The sequence below is a fragment of the Argentina silus genome, assembly GCF_951799395.1.
Source record: "Argentina silus genome assembly, chromosome: Y".
Lineage (NCBI taxonomy): Eukaryota > Metazoa > Chordata > Actinopteri > Argentiniformes > Argentinidae > Argentina > Argentina silus.
Window position 1 is genome coordinate 15,346,584 of NC_139654.1, and position 16,256 is coordinate 15,362,839.

A 16,256-nucleotide genomic window follows, 5' to 3' on the forward strand; every position below is an offset into this window, starting at 1 on the left:
GCTTGTTGACAAGCACGATGGGGCTACACCAGTCACTGCGGGACTCCTCGACCACACCCAGCTCCAGCATGGCTTCCAATTCCCTGCACACAATGTCTCGTTTGTGTACCGGCAACCTATAGGGACGCGTGCGCACCGGTAAACCCGGCTGCGTTTCTATGTGGTGGTCGATAAGCGTAGTCCGACCGGGCAGGGGAGAGAACACGTCCGCGAACTTAGCTTGCAAATCTGCAACGTCCGTGGCCTAGCTAGCAGAGAGATGGTTATCAATACTGACCAGAGTGCTAACTTTTGATTTTGGGACTTCCGGACCGAACTCCTCTCTCTCTGGAATTATTGTAGCCAGAGCAACAGTGACCACGTCGTTCCATTTTTTTAGGAGATTTACGTGATACACCTGCAAGCTATCCCCCCGGTCCGAGCGTACTACCTCGTAATCCACGTCCCCCATGCGACGTGTGACCACAAACGGCCCTTGCCACTTCGCTAGTAATTTCGTGCTGGAGGTGGGTAACAGTACGAGCACCTTATCTCCCGGTGTAAATTCTTGTAGGGTAGTTCCCCTGTCGTACAGTCGCTTTTGACGCTCCTGGGCTTGCAGCAAACGCTCGCGTGAGATAACCCCTAGGGCGTGGAGCTTTGTGCGCAAGTCCAGGACGTATTGAATCTCATTCTTACTGTCGCTAGACCCTTCCTCCCAATTTTCTTTAAGAAGGTCTAGGACACCCCGGGGCTTACGCCCGTAGAGTAATTCAAACGGGGAAAACCCGGTGGAAGCTTGGGGGACTTCCCGTACCGCAAACAACAAGGGATCTAGCCATTTATGCCAATTCCGACTATCCTCGTGTACAAATTTCCGGATCATTGACTTCAAGGTCCGATTGAACCTCTCACAAAGGCCATCAGTGGCCGGGTGCTAGACACTGGTTCGAACCGCCTTGATGTTCAACAAGCCATACAGTTCTTTGAGGGTGCGTGATATAAAATTAGTGCCCTGATCGGTGAGAATTTCGGGATTCCCACGCGGGAGATTACTTGAAACAATGCCTGCGCTACACTCCTGGCAGAGATATTGCGCATCGGTATTGCCTCGGGGTATCGGGTTGCGTAATCTATCAAGACCAACACAAATCGATATCCCTGTGTACACCGATCAAATGGCCCGATAATATCCATCGCAATGCGGTCGAATGGGTTCTCGACCAATGGTGGGGGCCCGTGGAATGGCCGGGGGATTTACCAACTGACATTCGCGACAAGAAGCGCACCACCTACGCACCTCTGCCCGAATTCCCGGCCAATAAAATCGAGCCATTATACGGTTTAGTGTCTTATCATAACCTAAATGGCCCGCCATGGGGTTGAAATGAGCCGCCTGGAAGACCATTTCCCGGCGGCTACGGGGAACCAACAACTGGGTTACTTCCTCCTGGCTATGTGAGTCACGACTTACTCGTTCCAACCTGTCGCTGATAATCGTGAAATAGGGGTGGGCGCGTACTGTGTCCGGCCGTACCAAAGTACCATCAATCGCTATCACTTGGTCATAGGCCGATCGTTCGGTCTCGTCACGAGACTGCTCGAGGGGGAAGTCACCTAGCAGCGGATAGTTCGGCGGGGAAATCTCGGGTTGAGACCCCCCCTGCCGGCTCCTCGGCAGTGTCGCGAGGCACCGCCTCAGCACAGAGCACATTACACGCCTCGCACCCCGGTAGCCCTCTTTACCGCTTGAGGAAACCCCTCCCAATCTACACCCAGAATAAGGGGATGCGTGAGGCGCGGGCTAACCGCCGCCTGTACACTATGCTTTTGTCCCTTCAAAATGAATTTCGATAGCGACCACAGGGTATTCGTGAATGTCCCCATGCACACACTTCACCAACACCCTCGATGCCTTTAACAATGCCCCCGGCCGAACCAGGCGCTCCTGGATCATGGACTGCATGCAGCCCGAATCCAAGAACGCCTGGTGCGTATCATGTTGTATCCGTACCGGAACACGATACGCCGCTCCTGGTCCGGGGGGAGGGCCCGGTATGTCGCCGATGCGGACGACCTGCCCCACCTCCCTCACTGGGCACTCCGCCTGTACATGGCCCGGCCGTCCGCATCACCAACACACCCCCCCTGTCGCTCGGGGTGCTTCTTGTGGGGCCAGGGCTGGTTCTCGACATGCCTGCCCCTGCCATCTCGTCCTCGGGGCGGGCGCCGGTCTCTCCTCCTCCAGCACCATGGCACCACGTCCCCTCGAACACCGCCAGGAATGCCTCCGGGTCGTCCAGGTCCCCCATTTTCTGGAGGTGGACCTTGGGGGGACCTTGTGCCGACCCGGGCGCCGGCCCCGTCTTGATGGCCCCGACGAGCTCCAGGAGGAGGGTACGGTCCTCAGCCCTTGCCGTCACCATCTCCCTCACTGCGGTCTGGTGTTCCTGCTGGAGGTGGGCCTGCTGCTCCAGTATTAGGGCCATCCTTCTGATAGCCGCGCTTAACGCCTCCATTCTCTTTTCCTCCGCCTTCGCTGTGTCCCAGGTTGGGCGCCACTGTAACAAGTTCGTGAGGCGGAGTCGAGGTGGTGTGGTCTGGGAAAATCCCATTTATTTTATAAAATGTTCGTACTGTTTTCGTAAAAACCCAAACACTCGGCGACTTTCCAGTCGCCCTCCTTTCCTCTCGAACGCCGAGGCACACACATCTTAAACCATCTAGTCAACGAGGCTTCATTTGCAACAGGTGTGCAACGGAGCCTCGCCGACGTCACCCTGGCCACGGTCCTGTAGCTCCCTCTACAGGCCGAACGCTGCATGTCCCCCCACAGTGAGTTTTTGCCGGTATAGAGGGAGAGGGTTAGTGGGAAAAGTAGGATATAGGTAGGCTCAATACACTCAGGGTAATGAAGAGAATAAAAATACTTAGTAGTATGGCCTTCCTTCCTCGATGGAGTCCACAGATAGATTCCTTCGTCTTAGTGTCTAGAGTCGTCGTGTCAGGAGGCTGTCGCTCTGTGATCGTCTCTATCTAAATGCAGATTCTGTGATTGCTGATGACTAGCAGGGTAGCAACCCCTCCCACCTGACGATCAGTTAACGACCAGACAGGTTTCACCACTCACTCAATCCCAAATGTATTCGTCCTGTTCCAGGGTCAGCGGGAGTTAAATACCTGGCAGGATACTGTTTAGGCCCTCCCACTGGAGATTGAGAGCACTTCACAGTTTTTTACTTCAAACAGATGGCTTTCAATAGAAACCATTTATCAGAGTTTAAGGCAGGATAGCCACAACAAAACAAACAACTCAACAACACTTTGATTAGAACAAGTTTAAACTAACTTACTCAGACTGGAGAACAGGCCTCACCACTCACTCAATCCCAAGCTAAGTCATGATGGGTTTTTCCAGTCTTGCACTGGATCAATGTAGTCATGATGAACTTGCAGTTGTGCACTAGTATCCATGATATGAGTTTTGCACTGAGATGCTAGGTTCTTTCCATGCGTACTTTCCATGCTCTGCACAAGTTTATTTTAGGATTCTCTGCCGGCCCCACAGGAAGCTTGGTTGCTAAGGTACGTGGCTCAGCTAAGTTGCTAAGCTAAGTCGCTTTTAAGGAAGTGCTCTGTCCCTCGACTCTTGGTCATACAACAGTATTAAAACCATCAAATAAAAACAATCAAATAAATCAAAATAGTAAATTAATACATACTTCATCATTCTTATCATTTACTCACTAATTTTAAGTATTAGTTAGATCTTTTTGTGTATGCTTCACTCCGTATGCTCCACACATTATTAGTAACACTCTGTATTTTTAATAACATACTTCAGTAATCATCCCTGAGTAAGTTTACATAGTGTGACGACCGCCGGGGTGTGCGGGCGCGTCACGGACCCAAACACAGTGTAATCAGAGAGGTCCACACCAGAATTACAGTCAACAATATTTATTCGATTAGCGGGGAGAGGGAAATGATAGAGAGAGGGTGGGGGTGAGAAGGCGTCGTGTCGTTCAAGGGCCTCGCAGGAGATCCGTCGTCGGGAAGATAGCAGGGGGTTCGGTACACGGTGGGTGGTCCTCTTACGTTCCAGGTCGGGGCGGCAGCGGGGTAGTCAGACAGGCGAAGGTTGGCAACGTAGCGGGCTCTCAGTCGTTCTCGGGGTCGGGCTTCAAAGGGGGCTCTCCTATGGTCAGGGATCAAACACAGGACAACGGTGACTTGGCTTACTCTTTCTCTCATCCACTGCTCCGTGGTTCGCCGTAGCAACTCTTCTCCACTGGGTGCTCCGTTGGCTCCTTTTGTACGGTCTCTGCTGCTCCTGCTGATGCCCTTCAGCTGTGCCTTGATTATCAGGAACTCCATGTATGGGCATACGGTGATTATCTCCACGGGTTGCAGCTGTGGCCCCTTGGGGCGCAGGAACTCCATACATGGTCCTGCCACAGACAACACGGGGCAAGAGAGGGACAGCAGAAACAGCAGAGACAAAGCGAGGCGAGATATATACTCCATTTACCACCGTCCCACACTCGCGCATGGGCTTAGGCACGGGGCGGGCGCCACAATAGTTAATCATCAATATTCATGTACGTTCGTCATCATTAATGTGGGGCTTATACTAGTCATACTGTATTGAATATACCTTGCATCTGTTATTGGTTACACTTTATTGATGATATATACACTCACCGGCCACTTTATTAGGTACACCTTGCTAGTACCAGGTTGGACCCCCTTTTGCCTTCAGAACTGCATTAATTCTTTGTGGCATAGATTCAACAAGGTGCTGGAAACTGTCACACCTGAGGTTGCTGTCTGGTGCCCTCCTCTGGCGGTCCGGGGCCAGTGCTTTCCCAATTTACCATTCATATCACCTGTGTATTCTGTCTTGTGTTTGTTATATATAGCCTGTGTGTTCCCCATGTCTTTGTCGGAGATTCTCTATGTACGTCTGTAAGTACCCTGTACCCAGTTGTTTACCCCGGTGCCCTATACCGTATTGTTATTTCTTATGTTTTAGTTTATGCCACTTGTTAAGTGAGTACTTTTGTTAATGGAGCTTGATTTTCTCCACCTTTATTTTACCCTTTTTCCCCAGTGTTTGTTTGTGTGCCGTGCCCCAACTTCTTATGAAAACATTCTTTATTTTTGACTATTCCGCACTTGGGTCCACCGCTCCACCATTGCTAACAGAATCTCCGACCATCATGGACCCAGCGGAGATACTCAGGCTGCGGGAAGAGTTCGCGGCCAAACGCAAAGTGCTGGCCCAACATGAGCAGGGAATACAGCAGGTGGCCGAGAGCCTCCAACGTTCAACCATCATGGTTCTCTCCATGTCGGAGGCTCGGGAGACCGCCGCTGTACCTGCACCAACACCACCTGCTCCAGATCACAGCACGGGAGCCGCGCCTACCACCGCCTGAACGCTACGACGGACGTCCGGAGGGCTGCAGAGAATTCCTCACCCAATGTTCCCTGGTGTTCAGTCTGCAGCCCTCAGCCCTCCTTTCCCACGGAGCGCTCCAGAGTGGCGTACATCATCACCCTGTTGACGGGCCGGGCTCTGTCGTGGGCTATGGCCGAGTGGGAGCGGCAGACGCCGGCATGCTCTGACGTCGGTCTTTTCACCCGGGAGATAGGCAAGATATTCAACACCTCCCCGGTGGTTTCGGGGCATGAGGCCGGTCGACGTCTCACGGCCTGTCGGCAGGGTGAGCGCTCCGTGGACTACGCCGTAGAGTTCAGGACCTTGGCAAGGGAGGCAGGTTGGGAGGAGAGCGCTCTGGTCGTCCTCTACGCCCAGGGACTCTCGGAGGTGATGAAGGACGATCTTGCCTTCCGAGAGCTCCCTGAGCAACTGGACGACCTCTCCGTACACGTGGACAACCGTCACCGGGAGAGGTTTGACACGCGGTGCGCCTCCCCCTGTGCCTCCCTACCCAGAACCCTTTCCCCGTCCTTCTATGAAGGACCCTCGGGAGGAGCCCATGCAGTTGGGGGCAGCGCACCTTTCGAAGGTGGAGAGACAGCGTCGCCTGAGCGAGGGCCGCTGCCTGTACTGCGGCCGGTCGGCTCATCGCTGCGCTGCATGCCCGGAGAAATCGGGAAACGGAGGGTCCCGCTAGTATCTGGGGGGGTGCTGGCGGGGCGGAATCCACCCTCCATTCCTGGAGATTCCCGGACCTTTCTCCGGGTCGCGGTGCAGTGGGGCTCCGACCCGCAGAGGGTCCTCACCTTGGTCGACTCCGGAGCAGCGGGGAACCTGATGGACACAAGCCTGGCGGCTGGATTGGGAGTCCCGCTCATCCAGCTAGCGGAGCCCGCTCTGGACGGTCGGCCCCTGGGAGCTGGCCTTATAACACAGGTCGAGGGGGCTCGGTGGGAGAAGACTAATTTTTTCATCATTGAGGCTCCTGACTGCCCCCTTGTCCTGGGTCACCCCTGGCTAGCTTCCAGCAATCCTCAGATTAACTGGGCCACTGGGCAGGTTTTTCTGGGGGTGGAGTCTACCGTCCACGAGCTTCCATCCATTCCCCTTACTCCCACTTCCCGCCCACTCCCAGCTCCCGACCTGACCGGTGTTCCCCCGGAGTATTGGGACCTGGCGGAGGTCTTTAGGAAGCACGGGCCAAGAGCCTGCCGCCCCACAGGTCCTACGACTGCGCTATCGACCTCCTGCCAGGTTCTATGCCTCCTCGAGGTCGCTTGTTCTCTCTGTCCCGACCGGAGACCCTGGCCATGAAGGAGTACATTGAGGAAGCGCTCGCCGCGGGGCATATCCGACCTTCCACGTCCCCGGCGGGCGCAGGGTTGTTCTTTGTGCCCAAGAAGGACGGGGGAGAGTGGCCTTGCATCGACTACCAGGGCCTGAACGATGTGACGGTGAAGAATCGTTATCCACTCCCCCTGATGACATCGGCCTTTGAATACCTGCAGCAGGCCCGGGTCTTCACCAAGCTGGACCTACGCAATGCTTACAACCTGGTGAGGATCCAGGAGGGAGATGAGTGGAAAACGGCATTCAACACGCAGAGGGGCCACTACGAATATTGTGTCATGCCCTTCGGGTATAAATAAGAATATCGTCCAGGTAGACAAAAACACAATGGTCCAGGAGGTCACGCAGCACGTCGTTGACCAACGCCTGGAAGACTGCCGGGGCGTTGGCCAACGACGTGCTGCGTGACCTCCTGGACCATTGTGTTTTTGTCTACCTGGACGATATTCTTATTTTTTCTAAGGACCTGGCCCAACATAGGCAGCATATTCGCCAGGTTCTTCGACGCCATCACCTGTATGTAAAGGCAGAGAAGTGCGTTTTTCATCAAAAGACTGTGTCCTTCCTGGGATTTATCGTTTCCAGGGGGGAGCTACGCATGGACCCTGCCAAGGTCCAAGGCTCCAGCCCTCATCCCTGAAACAGCTGCAGAGGTTCCTGGGGTTCGCCAACTTTTATAGGCGGTTCATCCGCGGGTTTAGTGCCCTGGCCACTCCCTTGACTGCCCTCACCCAGTCCAGCCGACCTCAATTCGCTTGGTCCCCCGAGGCGGAGAACGCCTTCGCCACACTCAAGCGGCGCTTCACCTCCGCCCCGGTCCTTGGGCATCCAGATCCTGCTTGGCCCTTTGTGGTGGAGGTGGATACCTCTGACATTGCAGTGGGGGCGGTGCTCTCCCAGCGGTGCCTTAAAGATGGAAAGATCCATCCATCTCTTCTCCCGTCGGCTGTCCCCAGCAGAGAGGAACTGGGCAACTGTGAGTTGCTGGCGGTTAAGCTGGCGTTGGAGGAGTGGAGGCACTGGCTGGAGGGCGCCGTCCCGCCGTTTGAAGTGTGGACAGATCACTAAAATCTGGAGTACATCCGGGGGGCCAAGCGGTTTAAGTCCCGTCAGGCGAGATGGGCTCTGTTCTTCACCAGGTTCACCTTCACAATATCCTATCGTCCGGGATCGAAGAACACCAAGCCTGACGCTCTCTCCCGTCAATTCGATGCGGTGGATCTGGTGGAGACCCCCGACCCCATCGTTGCGGAGGCTCTCATCCTCGCCCCTGTGTCCTGGGGATAGAGCGGGTGGTCAAGACAGCCCTGAGGCGGGAGCTCGACGGAGAGACTCTACGTTCCCAAGGCTGCGCGCGCATGGCTACTCCTGTGGGCGCACGCATCCTCCCTCACGGGTCACCCAGGGGGCCGCCAGGACCTTGGACTTCATCCGGAGGAGGTTCTGGTAGCCCACGGCAGAGGGGGATATGCGTGGCGGTGTGCACGTGCAGCAAGAGTCCCCGTCTGGCCCCGGCAGGTCTCCTCCGGCCCCTTCCCATCCCCAAGTGCCCCTGGTCTCCTTGGATTTTATATCGGGCCTTCCTCCCTCCGACGGGTTTACCACTATCCTGGTGGTGGTGGACCGGTTCTCCAAGGCAGCCCACTTCATCCCCCTTCCCAAGCTGCCCTCGGCCCAGGAGACCGCGGACCTGATGGTACAGCATGTTTTCAGGATCCACGGTCTCCCCCAGGATGTGGTGTCGGATCGGGGTCCCCAGTTTGCCTCCAGGTTCTGGAAGGCATTCGCCACCAGCCTCGGCGCCTTCGTCAGCCTCTCGTCCGGGTTCCACCTTCAATCTAACGGGCAGACGGAGCGTGTCAACCAGGACCTGGAGGGTGTGCTGAAGTGCTACGTCTCCGGTAACCTGCTGTCCCCCTTCCAGTGCCAGTATGGGTACCAACCCCCCCTGTTCCCTGAGCAAGAGGAGGAAGCAGAGGTACCTTCGGTCCAGGCCCAAGTCAGTCTGTCGCAGGACCTGGAGACGAGTGCGGGCGGTGCTCAAGAGGACTTCGGCCAGGTCCCAGCTTCAGGCTAATCGCAGGTGTGGCTCTCGACCCGGGACCTTCCCCTCCGGGTCGAGTACCGGAAGCTGTCCCCCCGCTTCGTTGGTTCCTTTCGGGTGGTTAGGCGGGTGAACCCTGTCTCGTATAAACTGCAACTCAATTCCTCAAGCCCGTTGCCTCCTGCCCCCTGGCCCCCCCTCCCCGCCCTGCTCCCCCACCTCGTCTCGTCGGAGGACAGCCGGCATACACCGTTAACCGGATTTTGGGTTGTAGAAGGGTGGGGAGGGGTCTGCAGTACCTGGTAGATTGGGAGGGGTATGGTCTGGAGGAACGGACTTTGGTGCCGCGGCAGAGTATACTTGACCCCACCTTGATTACTGACTTCCGCCGCCTTCATCCTGGGGCACCCAAGTAACGGCTGGTGCCGTTCGTCGGGGGGGGGGGGGGGCTACTGTCACACCTGAGGTTGCTGTCTGGTGACTCTGGTGCCCTCCTCTGGCGGTACGGGGCCAGTGCTCTCCCAATCTACCATTATTCGTTTCACCTGTTTATTCTGTCTCGTGTTTGTTATGTATAGCCTGTGTGTTCCCCATGTCTTTGTCGGAGATTCTCCATGTATGTCTGTGAGTACCCTGTCTGCCTCCAGTTGTCTGCCTCCACCCCGTTGCCCTAGTTCGAGACTAGTATTTCTTAAGTTCAAGTTATTCCACTTGTTATGTGCATACTTTTGTTATCGGAGCTTGGTTTTCGCCACCTTTATTTTACCCTTTTTCCCCAGTGTTTGTTTGTGTGCCGTGCCTAGTTATCTTATTAAAACATTCTTTGATTTGACTTTACGCTGTCCGTCTGAGTATCTCTCCGCACTTGGGTCATTGCTAACAGTTGATAATGATTTGCTCATCCCTGTGTGACAGACACTCAATCATATCCTAGATTAAACTCTGTGATAAACTGGTCACGATTATGTCATCCTGTATTAACAGAACCTTTATGTCGCGCACAACATCACATTAATAGCACCTAGGAAGAATGAGAATAGAGTATCAACAAATTAACAAATTTAATAGTTTCAAAGGAACTGTCGTAAACAAATGGAAGTTTAACCATACATCTAACGCTGTGTGTCAAAGACAACACAGGAGACCGGTGCCCATAGGCTACGCTGAGAAACTCAAATAATGGTCTGTATCTTCCTTAAATATCCTCCAAACAATATAACCTAGGTGGGAGAGGACAGTTAGCCTATACTATATACATTACAATAGCAAAGGAATTGATGACAGTCGAGGTGTGATATCTTCTATCCACCAGGCATGCTCATTCAACTTTAAATAGGTGTTCCGGGCTGAGAGAGGGGGGCATTGATCACCATTCACAATGAAAGATCAGACAATCATTGTCTTTGTCTCCAAAAAATAAATCACATGGCTGGCGCCACCAAATCCATCTACACCTGGACCCATCTCATTAGCTCCCGAACATCACACGCGTGCACACACACACACAAAAGGCACTCACAAACACATGCGAACATGCGTTCACATACCCCATTCACACTTCCTGAGAACCGTAGTTATTAATAGTAGCCTGGTAATGACCAGATCATTGTCTAATTATGATAACAGTTACAGTAGCTGGCGTAATGAGGGATTAGTCGAACAGCAAGCTACTCTGAAACCAAGACCGACATTGTAATTTACTGATTGACACTCATAGGAACAAGTCAGAGAGAGGGAGAAACAAAGAGATAGTGTTACGCAGGGATGTTCGGGTGGAACCAACAACGGCACAGGGAGCGGAGAAAAGCGATATTGCCTGAAGGCATCTTTAATAATAATAACAATAATAGGGAAAAAGGGAAGGGGGGAAGAGTGGAGAATCCGGAGAGAGTAGTCGAGGGTCGGTCCAGGGGTCGGCAGGAGAACGGGTAGTCAGACGGGCAGGGTTCGAACAGACAGACGGGTAATTGGGGAGATCCAGTAACAGGAAATGGGACTAGGTCCGTGGAAGGGTCAAGGCAGGATCCAAGGGGGGTTGGGACTGCAGAAGGAAAACACAAGAGACAAGGGGTGAGGCAATGACGAGGAGACGAAAAACACTGTAGGGCTGAAGCGTAGCGATGAGAATACTCTAGGGGTTACCGTATGGTCACAATACGTTCTGGCACTGGAGTGATGACCGGGCAGGGTTCTTAAAGGGGGTTGATTGGGGATGGGTCGCAGGTGTGCTGATTGGAGAATTGGGTCCAGGTGCGCTGTCGACTGGGAGGGAGACACTCCAGAGATGACCGCTGCGGCCTCAAAGTGGTGCCAGAGGGTTGGTTAGGAGGGGGAACCGTAACAGATAGATTCTCTCTTTTTCTCCATCACTGTATACTTCATCCCACAGCCATCCCCTCCCCTATAACCTCATATAAATACACCCTGTAACAAAGTCCGTTGTACACAGAGGCAGACGCAGCGTTACGGTAAGGGAATCTCTCCCGTTTATTCATATAGTTCGTCAGAATTGTTCTTTTGGCTTTCCAGCCTCCTCAATGATTACTTGGCGACTGCGACTTCGCAGTCGTCTCTTTCTCTATCTCTCTCTCGCTCCGCCGTTCCCAGCTCACCTCGCCTCCTGAAATGGCAGAAGCACACACATCTTAAACATTTGCCGGCGAGACTTAATTCGCAGCAGGTGTGCAACAAAAGTCTCGCCGACACAACCCCGGCCACGGTCCTGTAGCTCCCTCTACAGGCCGAACGCTGCATGTCCCCCCACATACCCCCACCGCCCGACACAGGCCGGGGAACCGACGGCCGACGACCTACTCCCCCCCCCCTGCACGGGAGAGGAAGTCTGCCACGACCATCTGCGCACCCGGTCTGTGCACGACGGAAAAGTTGAAGGGCTGCAACGCGAGGTACCACCGGGTGATCCTCGCGTTTACATCCTTCATGCGGTGGAGCCACTGGAGGGGGGCATGGTCGGAGTAGAGGGTGAAGGCGCGACCCAGCAGGTAGTAGCGGAGGGTGCCGACCGCCCACTTGATGGCCAGGCACTCCTTCTCCACGGTGCTGTACCGGCCCTCCCTCTCCGACAGCTTGCGGCTCAGGTACAGCACCGGCCGGTCGGCCCCCTCCACGCGCTGGGTCAGTACTGCTCCCAGCCCTCTATCCGACGCGTCCGTCTGTAGGGAGAAAGGGAGGTTAAAATCAGGCGCATACAGGACCGTTTCTCCACAAAGAGCCCCCTTAAGGGCCTCGAACGACCCCTGGCACTGGCCCGACCATTGGACCGGATCCGGGGCACCCTTCCGGGTGAGGTCCGTCAAGGGACTGGCCAGCTCCGAAAACCCTGGTACGAACTGGCGGTAATATCCCGCCAGCCCCAGGAAGGCCCTCACCTCCTTCTTTGTCTTGGGCCGGGGAGAGGTGGCGATGGCCGCAGTCTTTTCAATCTGCGGCCGCACCTCCCCCCGTCCCAAGTGGTACCCCAGATACCGGATCTCCCTCCGCCCGATCACGCACTTTTTCGGGTTGGCCGTCAGCCCCGCCTGCCTCAGGGACCGCAGAACAGCAGCCACACTCCGCACATGCTGCGGCCAGGTGTCACTGTGAATGACAATGTCATCTAGGTAGGCCGCAGCATAGGCAGCGTGCGGCCGCAGAATACGGTCCATGAGGCGCTGAAAAGTGGCTGGGGCTCCGAACAACCCGAAAGGGAGCACAGTGAACTGGAATAACCCGAGCGGAGTGGAGAATGCCCTTTTCTCCCGGGACACCGGCGAGAGTGGAATCTGCCAGTATCCCTTCGTGCAATCCAACGTCGTGAAGTACCTGGCCGTACCAAGCCGGTCCAAGAGCTCGTCGACCCGGGGCATCGGATAGGCATCGAACTTGGAGACCGCATTAACCCGTCTATAATCCACACAGAACCGTATAGTCCCATCTGGCTTGTTGACAAGCACGATGGGGCTACACCAATCACTGCGGGACTCCTCGACCACACCCAGCTCCAGCATGGCTTCCAACTCCGTGCACACAACGTTTCGTTTGTGCACCGGCAACCTATAGGGACGCGTGCGCACCGTTAAACCCGGCTGCGTTTCTATATGGTGGTCGATGAGCGTAGTCCGACCGGGCAGGGGAGAGAACACGTCAGCGAACTTAAGCTGCAAATCTGCAACGTCCGCGGCCTGGCTAGCAGAGAGATGGTTATCAATATCGACCGGAGTGCTAACTTTCGATTTTGGGACTTCCGGACCGAACTCCTCTCTCTCCGGAATTACCGTAGCCAGAGCAACCGTGACCACGTCGTTCCATTTTTTTAGGAGATTGACGTGATACACCTGCAAGCTATCCCCCCGGTCCGAGCGTACAACCTCATAATCCACGTCCCCCATGCGACGTGTGACCACAAACGGTCCTTGCCACTTCGCGAGTAATTTCGTGCTGGAGGTGGGTAACAGTACGAGCACCTTGTCTCCCGGTGTAAACTCTCGTAGGGTAGACCCCCTGTCATACAGGCGTTTCTGACGCTCCTGGGCTTGCAGCAAATGCTCACGTGAGATAGCCCCTAGGGCGTGGAGCTTTGTGCGCAAGTCGAGGACGTACTGGATCTCACTCTTACTGTCGCTAGACCCTTCCTCCCAATTTTCTTTAAACAGGTCTAGGACACCCCGGGGCTTACGCCCGTAGAGTAATTCAAACGGGGAAAACCCGGTGGAAGCTTGGGGAACTTCCCGCACCGCAAACAACAGGGGATCTAGCCATTTATGCCAATTCCGACTATCCTCGTGGACAAACTTCCGGATCATTGACTTCAAGGTCCGATTGAACCGCTCACAAAGGCCGTCAGTGGCCGGGTGGTAAACACTGGTTCGAATCGCCTTGATGTTCAACAAGCCATACAGTTCCTTGAGGGTGCGTGACATAAAATTAGTGCCCTGATCGGTGAGAATCTCTTTCGGGATTCCCACGCGGGAGATGACTTGAAACAATGCTTGCGCTACACTCTTGGCAGAGATATTGCGCAGAGGTATTGCCTCGGGGTATCGGGTGGCGTAATCTATCAAGACCAACACAAATCGATAACCCTGTGTGCTCCGTTCAAATGGCCCGATAATATCCATCGCAATGCGGTCGAACGGGTTCTCGACCAATGGTAAGGGCCGCAAGGGGGCCCGGGGAATGGCCGGGGGATTTACTAACTGACATTCCCGACAGGAAGCGCACCACCTACGCACCTCTGCCCGAATCCCCGGCCAATAAAATTGAGCCATTATACGGTGCAGTGTTTTGTCATACCCTAGATGGCCCGCCATGGGGTTGAAATGAGCCGCCTGGAAGACCATTTCGCGGCGGCTGCGGGGAACCAGCAACTGGGTTACTTCCTCCTGACTATGTGAGTCACGACTTACTCGATATAACCTGTCGCTGATAATCGAAAAATAGGGGTGGGCGCGCACTGTGTCTGGCCGTATCAAAGTACCATCAATTGCTATCACTTGGTCAAAGGCTGATCTGAGGGTCTCGTCACGAGACTGCTCGAGGGGGAAGTCGCCTAGCAGCGGATAGTTCGGCGAGGAAGTCTCGGGGTGAGGCGCCCCCGCCGGCTCCGGCTCCCCGGCAGTGTCGCGAGGCGCCGCCTCGGCACAGAGCACATTACACGCCACACACCTCCCTAGCTGTCGTGCACGCATCCCGGTAGCCCTCTTTACCGCTTGAGGAAACCCCTCCCAATCCACACCTAGAATCAGGGGATGCGTGAGGCGTGGGCTAACCGCCGCCTGTACTCTATGGTTTTTCCCCTCAAAATGAATTTCGATAGCAACCACCGGATATTCGTGAATGTCCCCATGCACACACCTCACCCGCACCCTCGATGCCTTCAACAATGCCCCCGGCCGAACCAGGCGCTCCTGGATCATGGACTGCATGCAGCCCGAATCCAAGAATGCCTGGTGCGTATCATGTTGTATCCTTACCGGAATACGATACGCCGCTCCTGGTCCGGGGGGAGGGCCCGGTATGTCGCCGATGCGGACGACCCGTCCCACGTCCATCGCCCGACACTCGGCCTGCACGTGGCCCGGCCGTCCGCACCGCCAACACACCCCCCCTGTCGCTCGAGGTGCTCCCTGTGGGGCCGGGGTCGGTTCCGGATAGGTGCGCCCCTGCCATCTCGTCCTCGGGGCTGGCGCCGGCCTCTCTCCTTCTGCTCCCCCGGCTCCTCCTGGGCGTTGGCCCCCCCCCCCTTGCCGCGGGGCCGGGGTTGGTCGTTGTGGCCCCCGCGGTGGGAGGGAGAGATGGTCCTCGGCCTGTCCGACGGCGGTCTGGAGGTCCTGGGGGCGGTGGTACTGGACCTTGGGGGGGCCTGGTGCCGCTCCGGTCCCCGGCGCCGGCCCGCCGACCCTGGTGAAGTCCTGAAGGAGGGCACTGTCCGTGATCCTCGCCGCCGTTAGTTCCTCCAGCGTCGTCTGCTGGGTCTGCTGCAGGGCCGTCTGCTGTTCGAGGACAAGCGCTATCCTCGACATCGCCGCTGTTAACGCTTCCATTCTGCCTTCCCTCTGTGTCCCAGGTTGGGCGCCAATGTAACAAAGTCCGTTGTACACAGAGGCAGACGCAGCGTTACGGTAAGGGAATCTCTCCCGTTTATTCATATAGTTCGTCAGAATTGTTCTTTTGGCTTTCCAGCCTCCTCAATGATTACTTGGCGACTGCGACTTCGCAGTCGTCTCTTTCTCTATCTCTCTCTCGCTCCGCCGTTCCCAGCTCACCTCGCCTCCTGAAATGGCAGAAGCACACACATCTTAAACATTTGCCGGCGAGACTTAATTCGCAGCAGGTGTGCAACAAAAGTCTCGCCGACACAACCCCGGCCACGGTCCTGTAGCTCCCTCTACAGGCCGAACGCTGCATGTCCCCCCACACACCCCCACCCTTCGTCTTCCAGCTTCTCGTTCTCTCACTCCGTGGATTCGTCAGGGTGTTGGGCTTATGTATTGAGTCGACGTAATACAAGTTTATAAAACCATTAAACAAGCACATATTTATTCGAAAGAATATGAGTAGGTTTGGGAAATACATTGGTTGCTTGCTATACAGTATGTCACACCTCTGTTCATAACAGCTGTTTTGTGTTTTCCCAGAAGAGTTCAAGCTGTAGCCTACTGTATGCTTATCAGAAACCTAATATAATAGCCTATTTATAATCACATAACAGCGGAGATTTGTATGAGTGCAGTGCAAGAATTATGATTTCAGTGATTAGCAGATTAGTGCAATGCTATTATATATTCAGCTACACATTGAGTAGTCACTAAAAATGAAAACATCACAACCTAAAATAATACATTTTTCCCAATATTGGCACAGATGTGGAAATATTTAATAGCGTTGTGGGGGGACATGCAGCGTTCGGCCTGTAGAGGGAGCTACAGGACCGTGGCA